This window comes from Pieris napi, chromosome 7, assembly GCF_905475465.1.
Source record: "Pieris napi chromosome 7, ilPieNapi1.2, whole genome shotgun sequence".
Taxonomy (NCBI): Eukaryota; Metazoa; Arthropoda; class Insecta; order Lepidoptera; family Pieridae; genus Pieris; species Pieris napi.
The window spans coordinates 7,623,603-7,639,736 of record NC_062240.1 but is presented as its reverse complement, the minus strand read 5'-3'; the positions used below and the strand labels follow the sequence as shown (position 1 = coordinate 7,639,736).

The window sequence follows — 16,134 nt, the reverse complement described above, 5'->3', positions numbered from 1 at the left end:
GCCATGATGGCTGAAAGTACTCGTAACGGTGAGGTAAATAATGCAATAACTTTGCATTAACCCGCTAAAAACGTTTTATTTAAATCTAAAGTATTCATGAAACCCCAGTTATATTTTTATAACCGATATAACAAAATATCCCATATAAACGAACATCAACGTCACTATATCACTTCGTTTCAGTGTTGTTGGTAAAGGAATTTTGACGTATTCCCCAGTCTATTTGACATACGGATCCAAATGCTTTCAAAGGATTAAAAAAGGAATAATATTTTATGAATTAATTTTCTGTTTGCCTAAAAGCATTATAGTCGAGCTGGAGTTGGCAAGCGCGTTTTCATTATTTGATTGTAAAAATATAATACGTTCGACTTTCGTTTGTTTGAATGAACAAGAGTGAAATGGACCAGAGATTTATTTTATGTTAAGTGTGCTGCCCCGATTTTTTTTAAATTAAATTATATTCATTAGCTAAAGACAAAATCACCAAGATCTCAATACAATATTAAAATTTAAATAAATACATTTTTCTATTAATTGAGCAAAGTAATCTGTGTTATAACATTATTTATTGATAGAAAAAGACTTCATATAATAAATACATAGTAAATAGGAACAACATTTTATATTTAAACCGTAGGGGGCACCTACGCTGTTTTCTATAGGTAAATTTTAGAGTCGAGGCTAAGTGCGATTACTACTCCAGCCCTGCGATTCGGTAACTCACTTTTCGAACTCACACAGCGGATTTGGCATCGACGGTCGCTCTCAAATCAGTCGTGAAGCAGTCATTTTATGATTTGGCATTCTGAAAAGGTGGGAGCTTGTAGTTGATTGATTATTAGAATGCCAAATCATAAAATGACTGCTTCACGACTGATTTGAGAGCGACCACAGACGCGAACACCGCTGTGTGAGTTCGAAAAGTGAGTTACAGAATCGCAGGGCTGAATGTAAAAACCTATTGCAATTCTCACTTTGAATCTTATTCTATATTGTATGCGTTCGTAAATCCCTAGAAGTATTGCCGTTTAATGTTGGAGATGCGCGGTAACACTCAGTATTCACGAAAACTCCTAGATCACACCATAGATCACTTTATTCAGAAAGGTTAAAATAAACTTAAGCATTCCTTATAAAAATACAATTTTCACCGATGTAGATTGATGGCACCCTCTGACTGAAGCAAGCTTTGTCACGTTGTTCACTCGACGTGATACATCATTAATTTTGTTGTAGCATTTTTTCTCCTAGACCTGTTGATGTATGGGAAATCTAACGTTGATTAATTTAAGTTTGCTTCGTGTCCTTGCCGTTAAATTACTTATGTAGATTGAAAATTAATCAAGTTCAAGGATACCGGCACCTATCGCCGACGTCGTCCTTGGTTCGACCAATTGTTGAGTTTTCATTTGGTTAGTTAATTCCGTCCTTTGCCGATTTAAGACGTAGCTTAAGTTTCAATTGTCTATCTTTAGTAGACTCTCAAGATTTTATTTTCTTTCGTACAATACCTGATATCCCGATAGTGTGTTGGTCAGTATTCGGTGTTTTATTTAACACAAAAACCTCAAAACATGTGTGTACTTATGTAGACGCGTTAGAAGTTATACTTTGGCGTAACAAGATAAAAAAAATATTCTACATTTGTAGAAAAGACGACACTAACAATAGAATAAACTAAAATGTTGACAATAGCTAACTTAAGGGTGACGTATTTTGTGACGGTGTGCGCGCGCATCGTAAAAATTTACTCTCATCATCTTTCCCTAACGCGCCAAAAGAAGTATAACTTCAAAAACCAAAAAAAAAATAATCTGGGTAAAACTGATTACTGGTAAATGCTAAAATATTATTATAGGTAACATATTAATATTACAATCTATACATTGATATTGATATCAAAACGATTAACAAGCCCAATATATTCCACATTGTACACTGAATTTCCACCACAAGATTTAACGTCCCGTTTTCACTTAAACAATGAATTACTGTTACAAAACTTTATTAGAGCCGAATTTATTTACCAATTTATCTAGTATCTACACACTTGGGTTTTTGACCGATGATACACTAATGCCAAACAATTTCGACTGGCATTCTTCACTCATGATTGCCGTAAATGCTTTTGTTTAGACCCATGGTACCTTTTTGTTTTCTTTTAAAAGAAAGAAAACTGTAGTGTGTTCATACTTAAACCGATTAAAACAAACTGTAGTAGCACCTTAAATCAAAAGAGACATATATTATATAGAAAGAGATACTCTTTACTGATAACTGAGGGTTAAATCATCGGTGAACATAGGACTTAGTCTCAGCAGATAATCGATACTTCAAATAGTTATCAGTATGGAGTGGGTCTCGTAGCTTGGAGTGGCCTTCACTAAATTATCCCTTGATGAACACTTGGTTACAATAGTTTTCAAATATTAAGATAACATCGATTGCTATACTTTGTAATGTGAAAGTACTTGAAGTTATAAAACAAGAATTTTAGCCTCTAACTATTCGTATAAGGGAAAAAGGAGCTCAAATAGGAATATTATGCAATACGAATTGTAGGCGATTGTAATGTGTTATATTTAGTGATTTCATTTTAAAAAAAAATATTTTAATCGTTTTTTTTTTCGTTTCGGCCATTTTTCTTCGAAAATGACCGAGAGGCAACGGTTACAGTGGCAAGCAAGAGAGCGACATGATTCATAACTTTATTTACCGTAGCTGCAATATTCCATACATAAAATCCGCACTAATAGTGCGGATGTAAATTACTGCATTTATAATCTTACAAATACAACTTGTTTTTTTATAAAAATTTAAGATTTAAAATCGGCGCTAATACACCCTTTATTATGTTTTTATTAACTTTTATCACACTTGTAAATTTCATTAAGAAATGGAAGTAATGCGGGGATTCGTGTCAAAGTTAGGTATTCCATTTATATAAAAGTAAATAATAAATAATTTAACCCAGTTTCCGTTACCGGGCTGTTTTTGTTGCGAAATGAAACTTTTCTAATTAGCTGCCCCTGTGAGTGTGAATAACCATAGACGCAGGAGTGATGTAGGTAATTAACCTTTTTGCGTTTATAAGTGGACTTTTATTAAACTTAAACTTGTTATAAATGCTTCTTTAATTTCATAATAAATAATAATCAATAATAATAAAGATAATTCTTTGTTTTATATAAGGTGAACACATACCTAACTAAATATAACATCTTTTATTATTGCATTAATATTGTGGCAAAATCTTTTTTTCTATGTTTATTCCTTCTTATACGCTATACCCTTTCCATTCCCATAATTAATAATCATGTTTCATCTTTAAAACATTGGTAATAAAATGAAAAATAAAAATAAAAAAAATGCATCAATTCTTTAATTCATCCGATCATGTGGATCATGCAAGCTGTCACAGAAGCTTTGTTGAAACAATAATAAGTATTTTTAACATGGTGATCTTATTTTTAAGAATGCATCATTTGCATTATATTATATAGATTATATTTTAATTTATATTTCACCTTCAAAGCCTCACTGGTCTGACTTATTTTTATCAATAATAAAAATCATAGAAAGAACAACATTGAATATTAATTGTATTATATACTACAAATTTTAGTTTAAATAAATGTTGTTCTGATACAGGTTTTAATTCTTAATCGACACACTATGGAATTATTGTAATTATGTGCAAGATTGAAATAAAGATTTCACATGTACTAGCCTCAAAAGCTTGTCTTATAATATACGCTCGGCAGCGCAATTTAGTTGGCGTCGTGTTGTTGAATAGTGTGTGGCGCCCTTGAAGGCATAACGAGGTGTATTCACAGCTTTAAGTATCGGCTGGTGCAAGCAAAAGAGATGCTCTTGTACCAAGATTTCTCTGAAATCTTATCATTATAACTTCTAATAGTTTCATAGTGAAGGCACTCTTTGTCCATGTATAGATAGGTGGCGCTGTAGTCAAACACAAAGTTCCGAGTTTGTAAGTAGATATTTCATATAAAACCTCTTCATGTATTCTTTGCTCATCATAGATTATGCACACATTTTGTACTAATTAACACTATAAAATATAATAATACAAAAATATAAAGAAGTACATACAACGCGTATTCTCAAAAACGACCACAGATGGCGCCTCAGTAAGGATCAATGAGATTTAGTTATGATCTACACCACTAGGTGACGCTATTATATTTTTATTTTTTTTAAAACGCGGTATTGGTAGTATTGGCCCATGCTATATATGCTCAGGGATACAAAAATTAGTTATCGCTTCTCGGCCTTTTGGCTAAGATCAAAGTGTAGTATCTGTTCTTTTCAGCTTAATATCTGAAAGTTCCCGCATAGCGGGACCAGTATATTAAACTGATTTTTGGAAACTGACGGGATGTTCGGGGCTCGCTCCACTCCTGTCACGGGTCGGCCCGGCATTGCAGTGCCGCCGGGATCGGCCCACATAAATAAATTGAAACCTACTCTTAAATAATATTATGTGATATGTCTTATGTCAAAATGTTATACGTCATTGGGAATTCATACTTGTTAACTCTCTTAAGGCCGATTTACATTATCTAATATCTTAGTGTTTAGGAGAGTATTTTAGTACAACTTGAAAGGCAAGTTCTTTAGCGTAGCGTTTGCTAAAGCAAGTAGCGTTTACATGTTTCAACTAAAGTACTATCCTAAAGCACTCTCCTAAACACTAAGATAATGTAAATCGGCCATTACTGTAAATGATACGCACAGAGGTCGGGTAACAACTGTCAACTGACACTTTATTGTAAAAACAATATTAACACATAGTCTAGCAGATGGCGCTAGTAGATATATGATATTTTGTTAAACATTTCAACAATTACTGACAGCACTACAGTGTGTACTCAGTACTGTGTAGTGTGTTTAACAGTTATTACTTATTAGTTAACTAATAAGTCTTAAGGTTTATAATTTATATAAATATAACACTCGTGAGTCGTGACTTAAGTCTTAACTTAACGAACTTGATACAAAAGTCAAAACTACTTAGTACTTCGGACTTCCACAATTTTTATAATTTAGAAATACATATACTGTGGAATCTCTATAACTCGGTTGTCAAGAGAAATGCAAAAAAAATCGAGTTTTATTCTTAACAAGACATTCGAGATACATAATATGATTTAACTGCTGAAATTTCGACTTACAGAGGCGCGAATTCTAAATATATTTTTCAATTTGCAGAGTCCAATTCAACTTAAGTTTTGTAGTATATATTGTTTACATATTCAAACGCGTTACATACACATTGAACTGTACACTAAAAAACCGTTATCTTCTTTTGATTTAAACTATTTTCAGATTTTTTATAAACTTAACGTTCACAGCTGTGTTACTTTGAAATATTTATGAATGTATTCATTCATTGTCGTGTACATTGTACAAGACAAAAACAATAGATTAGAAGCCCCGAACCCGATCATTCATTTTGGATTTAATTACAAATAAGACGTCATTGTAATTTACTAACTACCACTTACGGAGGCTCCTTTGTGAAATTCGAGTTATAGAGAATAAATACGTTATATTATCAAAATATCAAACTCAAACTCAAACTCAAACTCAAAATATCTTTATTCAAGTAGGTAACCAAGTACACTTTTGAATAGTCAAGTTAAATTAATCGTAAATTTACATTTACTACCAGTTCGCAAGTCAAGGGCGTAGAGCGGGTAAGAAGAACTGGCAAGAAACTTTCCGCCACTCTTTTTAATCGCCAAGTATTGTCATACAAATTGTTTGAACTGGAGCAATTCAATCCCAAGGATTAGGATCATTTAAGTAGTCCTCAAATTTATAAAAAGCTTTGTTGATTAATTTTCGTTTAACGAGGACTTTGAATTTATTTAGTGATAATTCTCTAATTGCGCTTGGGAGTTTGTTGTAAAAACGAATACAATTTCCATATAAGGAGTGGTTTATCTTTTGGAGCCTGGTTGGTCGTACACTCAAATTAATTCTATTTCGCGTATTATACTGGTGAAAGTCACCATTTGTTTTAAAATCGTTTATATTTTTTTGGACATACAACAAGGCTTCAAGAATATATTGACCAGATAGTGTGATAATATTTAATTCCTTACACTTATTCCGTACCGACTCCCTCGGAGAAACACAACAAATACCCCGAACAGCCCGCTTCTGCAGCACAAATATGGATTGAACCTCTGCAGCAGCACCCCACAATAAAATGCCGTACGACATAACGCTATGAAAGTAGCTATGATACACAATTTTAGCCGTGTCCTCATCAGTAAACTGTCGGATTTTCTTTACTGCATATGCTGCAGAGCTCAGCCTATTCGAAAGAGTCTCTATGTGTGGGCCCCATTGGAGTTTACTATCTATTGTTATGCCTAGAAAAACAGTTTTGTCAACAAAGTTTAGTTCACTGTCCTTAATTTTCAGGTTACCAATATCTCGCTTTACGCTAGTAGTTGTAAATCTAATACATTTTGTTTTATTCTCATTAAGCAATAAGTTATTTACATTAAACCAGTTAACTATACGAGAGATAGAATTGTTTACATCGTCCAATAATACGTTATTCCTATTCACTTTAAATAGAAGTGAAGTGTCATCAGCAAACAATACCATCTCATGAACTTCGTTGACATGATCATAGGGAAATCTCATTTTATTCGAGTTACAAAGTCAGTGGAATGGATTTTTTTTTGCAAAAAACTCGACTGAGTTATAGACATTGCACTATATTTAAAACTGAACGTGGTTGTCGCGATGAAACCAGAACAAGATTAAGCACAAACCCTCGACATAATTAAATTCGCAGTAAAATTAATTAACAATACGTTAAAATGATAAAAATGGCTGCAAAAAGGGAAACACTTAATTCAGTGTGATGCAACGCTGGCGTGCCTTCATAAAAACCTACTCGTTCTAGTTTCATTACAGGAAACGAGGCGTCAGTATACATGGAGGGGACAAATTATTATATTTATTTCATGGAAGATGTAAGGATGGAACGTCTATTCTGTAATATATAGTGTATTCTCTTCTTTATAATTTATTTTTTTGTATATGGGAATTGAAACATAACTTTAGATTTTATCGGTTCTTAGACGTCGACGCTTTCTTGAACAAATTCCGTGTTTTTAACAAAATAGAACTTTTATTGAAAATTTATTCAGTCTCATTAAAAACCAATTTAGATTTTGTAAAGAAATCATTTAGTTACAAATGAGAGCCTGTTTTCGATTTTACTTAACTTGAGATTTTTCGGCGTATTAATTTTTACCATGGAAACATAATTATATGAACCTAAAATATGGCCTGGAGAAAGAATTACTTTTACAACGTAACTTACGTTAAGTAAAAGTAATTATTAACTCTTAAAAGAAACCATATCTATTTCATTCATAGTTAAATGTAGTCGAGTCTGATGTATCTCTTTAATCTCCCGCAAACCACTGGGGTTTGATATTAATATTAATTTTGCACTTTCCACCGCCTAAATATAAGCGTTGTAACAATATTAAAGTACATTCGAGCTTTACATAAAATATATTTTGAATAGTTAGCTAGTTCAGCCGCAATTTAAAATTGCTTTAATATAATTTAAATTTACAATGTTCCAATTTGTGTTCAATAAGATCTAAAATCTTGAAGCCGATTTGACCGAAATGACAAAGCTTTTTTAATTGATTGGCTTCCATAATATTTGAGTAAGTAATATATATATTCCTGGAGAATCCACGAACACATTTTATGTGATTTGAGATTTATTTCCGAAAAGCAGATTTGATTTGATTTGAACAAATCACAGAATAAATCGAACTTATTGACGATATACGATATTAGATGGCTTATGTGGTCCCAATATGAATCAATACACTAACCAATTTATCAAAATTCAATGCCAAAAAAATAGACAAATAAAGCATTGATTCGAATGTTACAGATTAATAGTTATTTTCATTTCTAATCCTTATCTGTATTCCCCGGCACGAGTAAACGCCTGAACAAAATTTCACAGCAAAATCCCCTCTACAACATTTTGCTCGTATTTTCGTATGCACCGCTATTTCGAAATAATTTTAGCTCATCTACATTCCTTCCTAATCTCTTTAACATAATGTTTTCTCAGGCGTAAAATCGGACGGCATATAATTATTTCATTAAAGAGATTTTCGGTTTAGGCACGAAGCGGCTTATGAAATTATGCATCATGTTTTAACTCAAACCGCCGCATTGGATCTTAAGTAGTTAACCTCTTTTTAACAAATAGTTTTCACTGATATTTAATAATCCCATCTAGAATAATCCTAGACTGACTCTAGGATTAATTATATTTGTTACAGTCTCTGAGGCGAATACTTTTTGTTTATGTATATTTCAGTAATATATCTCACTATGCCTATTACATACCATGTCCCTACAGCGACGCTACTCTGCAACTTCCAATAGCAATAGGTATCCCAATAGACGCTTCTGTATGCAATTTTTATATAATACTTTCAATATCTACTGATATCACAATCTTGAGATCGCGCTGCTTAAGAACTCAATATTGGAGTCAGAACGCAATCGCTTCACTTATTTGGAGTTATAGAGTACCGTAGCTGAATCAATCGAAGCATACCTCAAACCGCGAGAAGAAATAGTATGGAGATACTCAAATATTTCATTGTAAAAATACTTTTTTATTGAATTTCTATTGCTTTTTAATATGAAACGAAAAGCTTTTGGCTTGTTTTTTAAGACAAGTACTTGTAAAGTCAGGTTTGTATGAACGTATATTTTACATACGATCATATCCAAATGTAATAAATAAGACGACAAATAGTTAAGGACCTACAGGGAAGTATAGAGAGCAATCTATTTTAAAATATACATACATAAGTCTCTTATGTCTGCGAGGTGTACCGTGAATATTCATGAATTATGTCTCAATTTCGTATTCTTGGACAGGGACAAAGTAAGTTTCTATGAATATGTATGTGGCGGCTCCATTTTTAACGGGATTAACGCAAAAACCATCTTTGTAAAATGACGCAGTATCGGTTGAGGGTTGTCAGAACAATTTTTGAATTTATTAAAGTTAATCACAAAATAAGTTATGTTTGGATTTTTAAACATCAATTAAATTGATCAGATTAGTAGTTTAATTCAAATCAAATCAAATCAAAAATCATTTAATCATGTAGGTAACACATGTACACTTATAACGTGTCAGAGTTGTCATTAAATGTGTCAAATTAAGTGTGTCAGTCATTACATGAGTAATTGTAAAAATAATTAATTAATTAAAAATGTATGTAATTAACACTGCTATATTTGTGCCCTATTATGTGTGTCGTTGACTCCCTGATTTTAGCTATTAATTATGTTTTACAAAATGTATGTAATATGAAAAATTACATTGAGGTAATATGAAAAATTTTCGGAGTCGTATTAGATTGGTTTAAGTGTAATGGAGATTGGTTCAAGGTTCCTCCATTTCTACACTTTCAAATTCAGTTGCATTCTTTCCTATTTCTAAACAAGATTGTATTTATACATAGTTTTGCTTAGTTGTGTAACTTTATTATAGATGACGCTGGCAAAACCCAGTTACTATCTAAAGTGAACAAACTTTGCTCTGAAAGTATATTTCCAAATATAAATATTAAATGTTAAGCCAAAAGAACATAAGCTCCTGATATCGCGGCTAAGCACGCTGCACTAGTTTGCACACGTTTTTCGCTAAATTGTGGACTTAACATATATCATTTCTTTCGCTATTAAAAATCAGCTATTGAAATTCTGAAATAAATTAAAACAACGTACTTGCTCGACATATTTTTTATATGACGAGTATCCGGTTCGATATATAATTATGTTAATTAGTCAAAGTAAGTAGAAAAAATATAAAGAAGTACATACAACGCGTATTCTCAAAAACGACCACAGATGGCGCCTCAGTAAGGATCAATGAGATTTAGTTATGATCTACATTCTACACCACTAGGTGACGCTATTATATTTTTATTTTTTTTAAAACGCGGTATTGGTAGTATTGGCCCATGCTATATATGCTCAGGGATACTAAAATTAGTTATCGCTTCTCGGCCTTTTGGCTAAGATCAAAGTGTAGTATCTGTTCTTTTCAGCTTAATATCTGAAAGTTCCCGCAATGCGGGACCAGTATATTAAACTGATTTTTGGAAACTGACGGGATGTTCGGGGCTCGCTCCACTCCTGTCACGGGTCGGCCCGGCATTGCAGTGCCGCCGGGATCGGCCCACATAATTTATTTGAAACCTACTCTTAGATCAAATGTCAATTGTCACTTCATATGTCAATTTAAAAATAAAATGTTATGTTATACATAATTGGGAATTCAATATTCATACTTGTTAATACTCTTACTGAGAAACTGACAGCACTGTGTTAAACTTAACGAACTTAATACAAAAGTCAAAACTACTTCCACAATTTTTATAATTTAGACATACATATACTGTGGAATCTCTTTAACTCGAATGTCAAAAGAAATGCAAAAAAAATCGAGCTAACGAGTTTTATACTTAACAAGAACTTCGAGATACATGCTCAGCCCATACGCGCCAGGAAGGGTAGACCGGGGTGTATCTTCCTGGTTATTCTGCGCCGCACCCCCGACCTCACCCCCGCTATATATGGCATCAAGGAGTTGCTGTGTATACCGGGGGTCACGATCGAGTCTTGGCGGGGCAAAAGGGGCCCCGCCCAATGTCACCGGTGCCAGGGATTTAGACACTCTTCGCACCAATGCCACCGGGCCTTAGCCTGTGTGAGGTGCGGGGAGGGACACCACGCCACAGATTGCCCCCTGCCAAAGGGGGCAACGCCGAAGTGCGTCAACTGCAAGGGGGCGCACCCGGCGAACCATAGCACGTGCCCTGTGCTAAAGGAGGAGGCGCGCAATAAGCGCGCAGGCACAGTGGCACACACCACACGGGGCATGGGCGCCTCGAAGGCGCGCGGCGCACATGGCGCGCCTGGCGCGCCTGGCGCACCTGGCGCAAGTGGCGCGCGGGGCGCGCGTGACGCGCATGGCGCGCATGGCGCACATGGCGCTTCTGCCCCTGCACCCGCAAAGCATGGAGACGAGCCGCGCACGCAAGCGCAGGCTGAGCCGCGCGCCCATGGGCAGCACGTTTCGTACCATCGAGATGTAGACATCATCTCCTACCCTACGGAGCCCCTGCGAGGTCAGCGCAGGCGCCCCAGAGGTAGGAGAGGTCGGGGGGGGTTGCAACCCCCCGCCCCCCCGCGCGCGGAGTTTTCTGCGCAAGCCGAGGCTGGCCCCAGTAGGGCCGCCGCCGACTCCGCTCCAGCCGATGGAGCCACCAGAGCCGCCGGACAGCGAGCCGCACGCCCCCACAGTGGGGGCCCACTGGGGGGCCTAACGCCTTCCATTGAGGCGGCGATCGCAACAGCGGTTGACAGGGCGGTCAACGAATTAATGGGCGCCCTATACCCGCCCCCGTCCGATCATCATGCAGGACGCCGGGGGCGCAGTCGAGGCGTAAGAAAACAAAGAAGATGAACTTACGCCTCCTACACTGGAACGCCGAAGGCCTTCGGGGAAAAGGCCATCACCTGCGCCACATCTTGCGCACTCAAGACGTGGATGTGGCGCTTATCTCCGAGACAAAATTGCGCCCCACCGACCGCCTGAGTGCTGCGGGCTACTTCGTCTACCGCGAAGAGCACCAGGCAACCAACGGGGCGCCCATACGTGGCCTGGCGGTACTGATTAGAAGGAGGATTCCTCATCGTGCCATCCAGGCCACAAACCGTACTGGCATTCTGACGCTGGGGGTAGAGCTGGAATTGGGTGGCCAGCCCACAGAAGTATTGGCCATCTACGCTCCCCCTGGCCATAACTTCATCCCGGCCGAATTGGAGGCTACACTCAGCCAGAGGCCAACAATCCTCGCGGGCGACTGGAATGCCAAGCACATCAGCTGGCACTCGCACTCCAACAGCCCGCGGGGGACCCGGCTTCTGCACCACGCCGAGACTCGTGGCTACACTGTGTGCGGGCCAGAAGACGCCACACACTACCCAAGGATCGACGCCCACAGGCCGGACATCATAGATTTGGTGGTGCACAACCGGCCTGGCCTCCACCTGGCGCAGGAGGTACTGATGGACGAATTCCAGTCGGACCACCAGCCAGTGCTGTGCATCAATAACAAATACAAAACATCAACCTACGACGCGCAGTGGGGGCCCCCCGCTACGTTAGGAACACCACCATAGCGCGGGACTTGAGGATGGAGTCAATCGACGAGTTCGTCGCACGGCTCGCCAAGGGGATGTTTGATCGAGCGGACGCCTCTCAACATCCCCACCTCAAGGACATCGCGCCGTGGCACTCCAGGCCACCAGACAAATACAGGTATCCGCGTGAGCTATTCTCCGCGGATACCTCAACCACCGGACGTGACACCAGGGCAGCAACCGCGGCTACGACCGCTGGTCGCCTCGCTGGGCCTCCCCCAGGGCCACCGGGGGTCTCACCCGGCGGAGCTTGACCGCGAGCCGCGTAGCTGCCCGATACCAACTACTAAGACACCAGGGCCAAGTCGAGAATACTCCTTGGCCCCCAACCACCGGACTTGACACCCCGGAATAGACCCCATCGGCTGCGCGCAGCGAGTTGAGGCCAACGCCTCCTTGCGCGCTGCAGCCCCCACTTAGAGAAATAATCTCGACCCCGTACCGCCCTGTATTAGCAGGGCGCGAGAAACCACTCCACCCGAAGGGGGCATAGCCCCGAACGGGCCTAAGCACACCCCTCTAGAGGGAGTGTGTAACAATAACCAATGAGATTTCGAGATACATATGATTTAACTGCTGAAATTTCGTACTTACAGAGGCGCGAATTCTAAATGTATTTTTCAATTTGCAGAGTCAAATTCAACTTAAGTTTTGTAGTAGGTATGTATTGTTTACATATTCAAACGCATTACATACACATTGAACTGTACACTAAAAAAACCGTTATCTTCTTTTAATTTAAACAATTTTCAGATTTTTTATAAACTTAACGTTCACAGCTGTGTTACTTAGAAATATTTATGAATGTATTCATTCATTGAACGTGTACATTGTACAAGACAAAAACAATAGATTAGATGCCCCGAACCGGAACATTCATTTTGGATTTTATTGCTATTATTTAAAGGAATTTCAAGTAAGACATCATTATACTAAACTAACAGAGTCTCCTTTTTGAAATTCGAATTATAGAGTATATACATATTATCAAAATCATATCAGGGAAATCACATTTTATTCGAGTTACAAAGTCAGCGGAATGGATGTTTTTTTTTTTTCAAAAAACTTAACAAGTTTCGAGTTATAGAGATTGTACTATTTTTAAATTTGAACGTGGTTGTCGCGATGAAACCAGAACAAGATTAAGCACAAGCCCTCGACATAATTACTTTCGCAGAAAAATTAATTAACAATACGTTAAAATGATAAAAATGGCTGCAAAAAGGGAAACACTTAATTCAGTGTGATGCAACGCTGGCGTGCCTTCATAAAAACCTACTCGTTCTAGTTTCATTACAGGAAACGAGGCTTCAGTATACATGGAGGTGACAAATTATTATTTTTTTCATAAGAGATGTGAAGGTGGAACATCTATTCTGTAATATATAGTGTATTCTCGTCTTTATAATTTATTTTTTTGTATATGGGAATTGAAACATTACTATAGATTTTATCGGTACTTAGACGTCGACGCTTTCTTGAACACATTCCGTGTTTTTAACAAAAAAGAACTTTTATTGAAAATTTATTCAGTCTCATTAAAAACCAATTAAGATTTTGTAAAGAAATCATTTAGTTACAAATGAGAGCCTGTTTTAGATTTGACGTAACTTGAGATTTTTCGGCGTATTAATTTTTACCATGGAAACATAATTATAAGAACCTAAAATGGCCGGGAGAAAGAATTACTTTTACTTAACGTAACTTACGTTAAGTAAAAGTAATTATTAACTCTTAAAACAAACCATATCTATTTCATTCATAGTTGTAGTTCATAAATGTAGTCGAGTCTGATGTATCTCTTTAATCTCCCGCAAACCACTGGGGTTTGATATTAATATTAATTTTGCACTTTCCACCGCCTAAATATTAGGCGTTGTAACAATATTAAAGTACATTCGAGCTTAACATAAATAGATTTTGAATAGTTTGCTAGTTCAGCCGCAATTTAAAATTGCTTTAATATAATTTAAATTAACAAAGTTCCAATTTGCGTTCAATAAGATCTAAAAGCTTCTTGAAGCCGATTTGACCGAAATAACAAAGCTTTTTTAATTGATTGGCTTCCATAATATTTGAGTAAGTAATATATTCCTGGAGGAATATATCCGCGAAAACATTTTATGTGATTTGAGATTTACTTCTGAAAAGCAGATTTGATGAAACAAATCACAGAATAAATCAAACTGATTGACATTGACACGACATTAAATGGCTTATGTGGTACCAATGTGTATTAATACAAAAATATCATAACTCATCAAAATTCAATGCCAAAAAAATAGACAAATAAAGCATTGATTCGAATGTTACAGATTAATAGTTATTTTCATTTCTAATCCTTATCTGTATTCCCCGGCACGAGTAAACGCCTGAACAAAATTTCACAGCAAAATCCCCTCTACAACATTTTGCTCGTATTTTCGTATGCACCGCTATTTCGAAATAATTTTAGCTCATCTACATTCCTTCCTAATCTCTTTAACATAATGTTTTCTCAGGCGTAAAATCGGACGGCATATAATTATTTCATTAAAGAGATTTTCGGTTTAGGCACGAAGCGGCTTATGAAATTATGTTTCATGTTTTAACTACAACGGCCGCATTGGACCTGAAGTAGTTAACCTCTTTTTAACAAATAGTTTTCACTGATATTTAATAATCCAATCTAGAATAATCCTAGACTGACTCTAGGATTAATTATATTTGTTACAGTCTCTGAGGCGAATACTTTTTGTTTATGTATATTTCAGTAATATTTCTCACTATGCCTATTAAATACCATGTTCCTGCAGCTACTCTGTAACTTCCAATAGCAATAGGTATCCTAATAGACGCTTCTGTATGCAATTTTGATATAATACTTTCAATATCTACTGATATCACAATCTTGGTATCGCGCTGTTTAACAACTCAATATTGGAGTCAGAACGCAATCGCTGCAGTTATTTGGAGTTATAGAGTACCGAAGCTGAATCAATCGAAGCATACCTCAAACCGCGAGAAGAAATGGTATGGAGATACTGAAATATTTCATGGTATAAAGACTTTTTTATTGAATTTCTATTGCTTTTTAATATGAAACGAAAAGCTTTTGGCTTGTTTTTTAAGACAAGTACTTGTAAAGTCAGTTTTGTATGAACGTATATTTTACATACGATCATATCCAAATGTAATAAATAAGACGACAAGTTAAGGACCTACAGGGAAGTATAGAGAGCAATCTATTTTAAAATATACATAAGTCTCTTATGTCTGCGAGGTGTACCGTGAATATTCATGAATTATGTCTCAATTTCGTATTCTTGGACAGGGACAAAGTAAGTTTCTATGAATATGTATGTGGCGGCTCCATTTTTAACGGGATTAACGCAAAAACCATCTTTGTAAAATTACGCAGTATCGGTTGAGGGTTGTCAGAACAATTTTTGAATTTATTAAAGCTAATCAGAATTTAAGTTATGTTTGGATTTTTATACATCAATTAAATTGATCAGATTAGTAGTTTAATTAAATGAGTAATTTTTAAAAATAATTAAATATTTAAAAATGTCTGTAATTGACACTGCTATATTTGTGCCCTGTTATGTGTGTGTTGACTCTCTGATTTTAGTTATTAATTATGTATTACAAATGTATGTAAAAACATTGAGGTACATAATATGAAAAATTTTCTGAGTCGTATTAGATTGGTTTTAGTGATATGGAGATTGGTTCAAGGCGTTCCTCCATTTCTACACTTTCAAATTCAGTTGCATTCTTTCCTATTTCTAAACAAGATTGTATTTATACATATTTTTGCTTAGTTGTGTA

The 16,134-nt window shown here is 36.5% G+C and overlaps 2 non-coding genes across 2 annotated transcripts; both read left to right on the top strand.

The window, feature by feature from the left end:
* Positions 1-4,283: 4,283 nt before the first annotated feature.
* On the top strand, positions 4,284-4,476 carry LOC125051438. The gene has a single exon (XR_007117281.1). It is a non-coding gene; the product is annotated as a U2 spliceosomal RNA (small nuclear RNA).
* Positions 4,477-10,107: 5,631 nt separating this feature from the next.
* Positions 10,108-10,300, top strand: LOC125051437. The gene has a single exon (XR_007117280.1). It is a non-coding gene; the product is annotated as a U2 spliceosomal RNA (small nuclear RNA).
* The last annotated feature ends 5,834 nt before the right edge of the window (positions 10,301-16,134 follow it).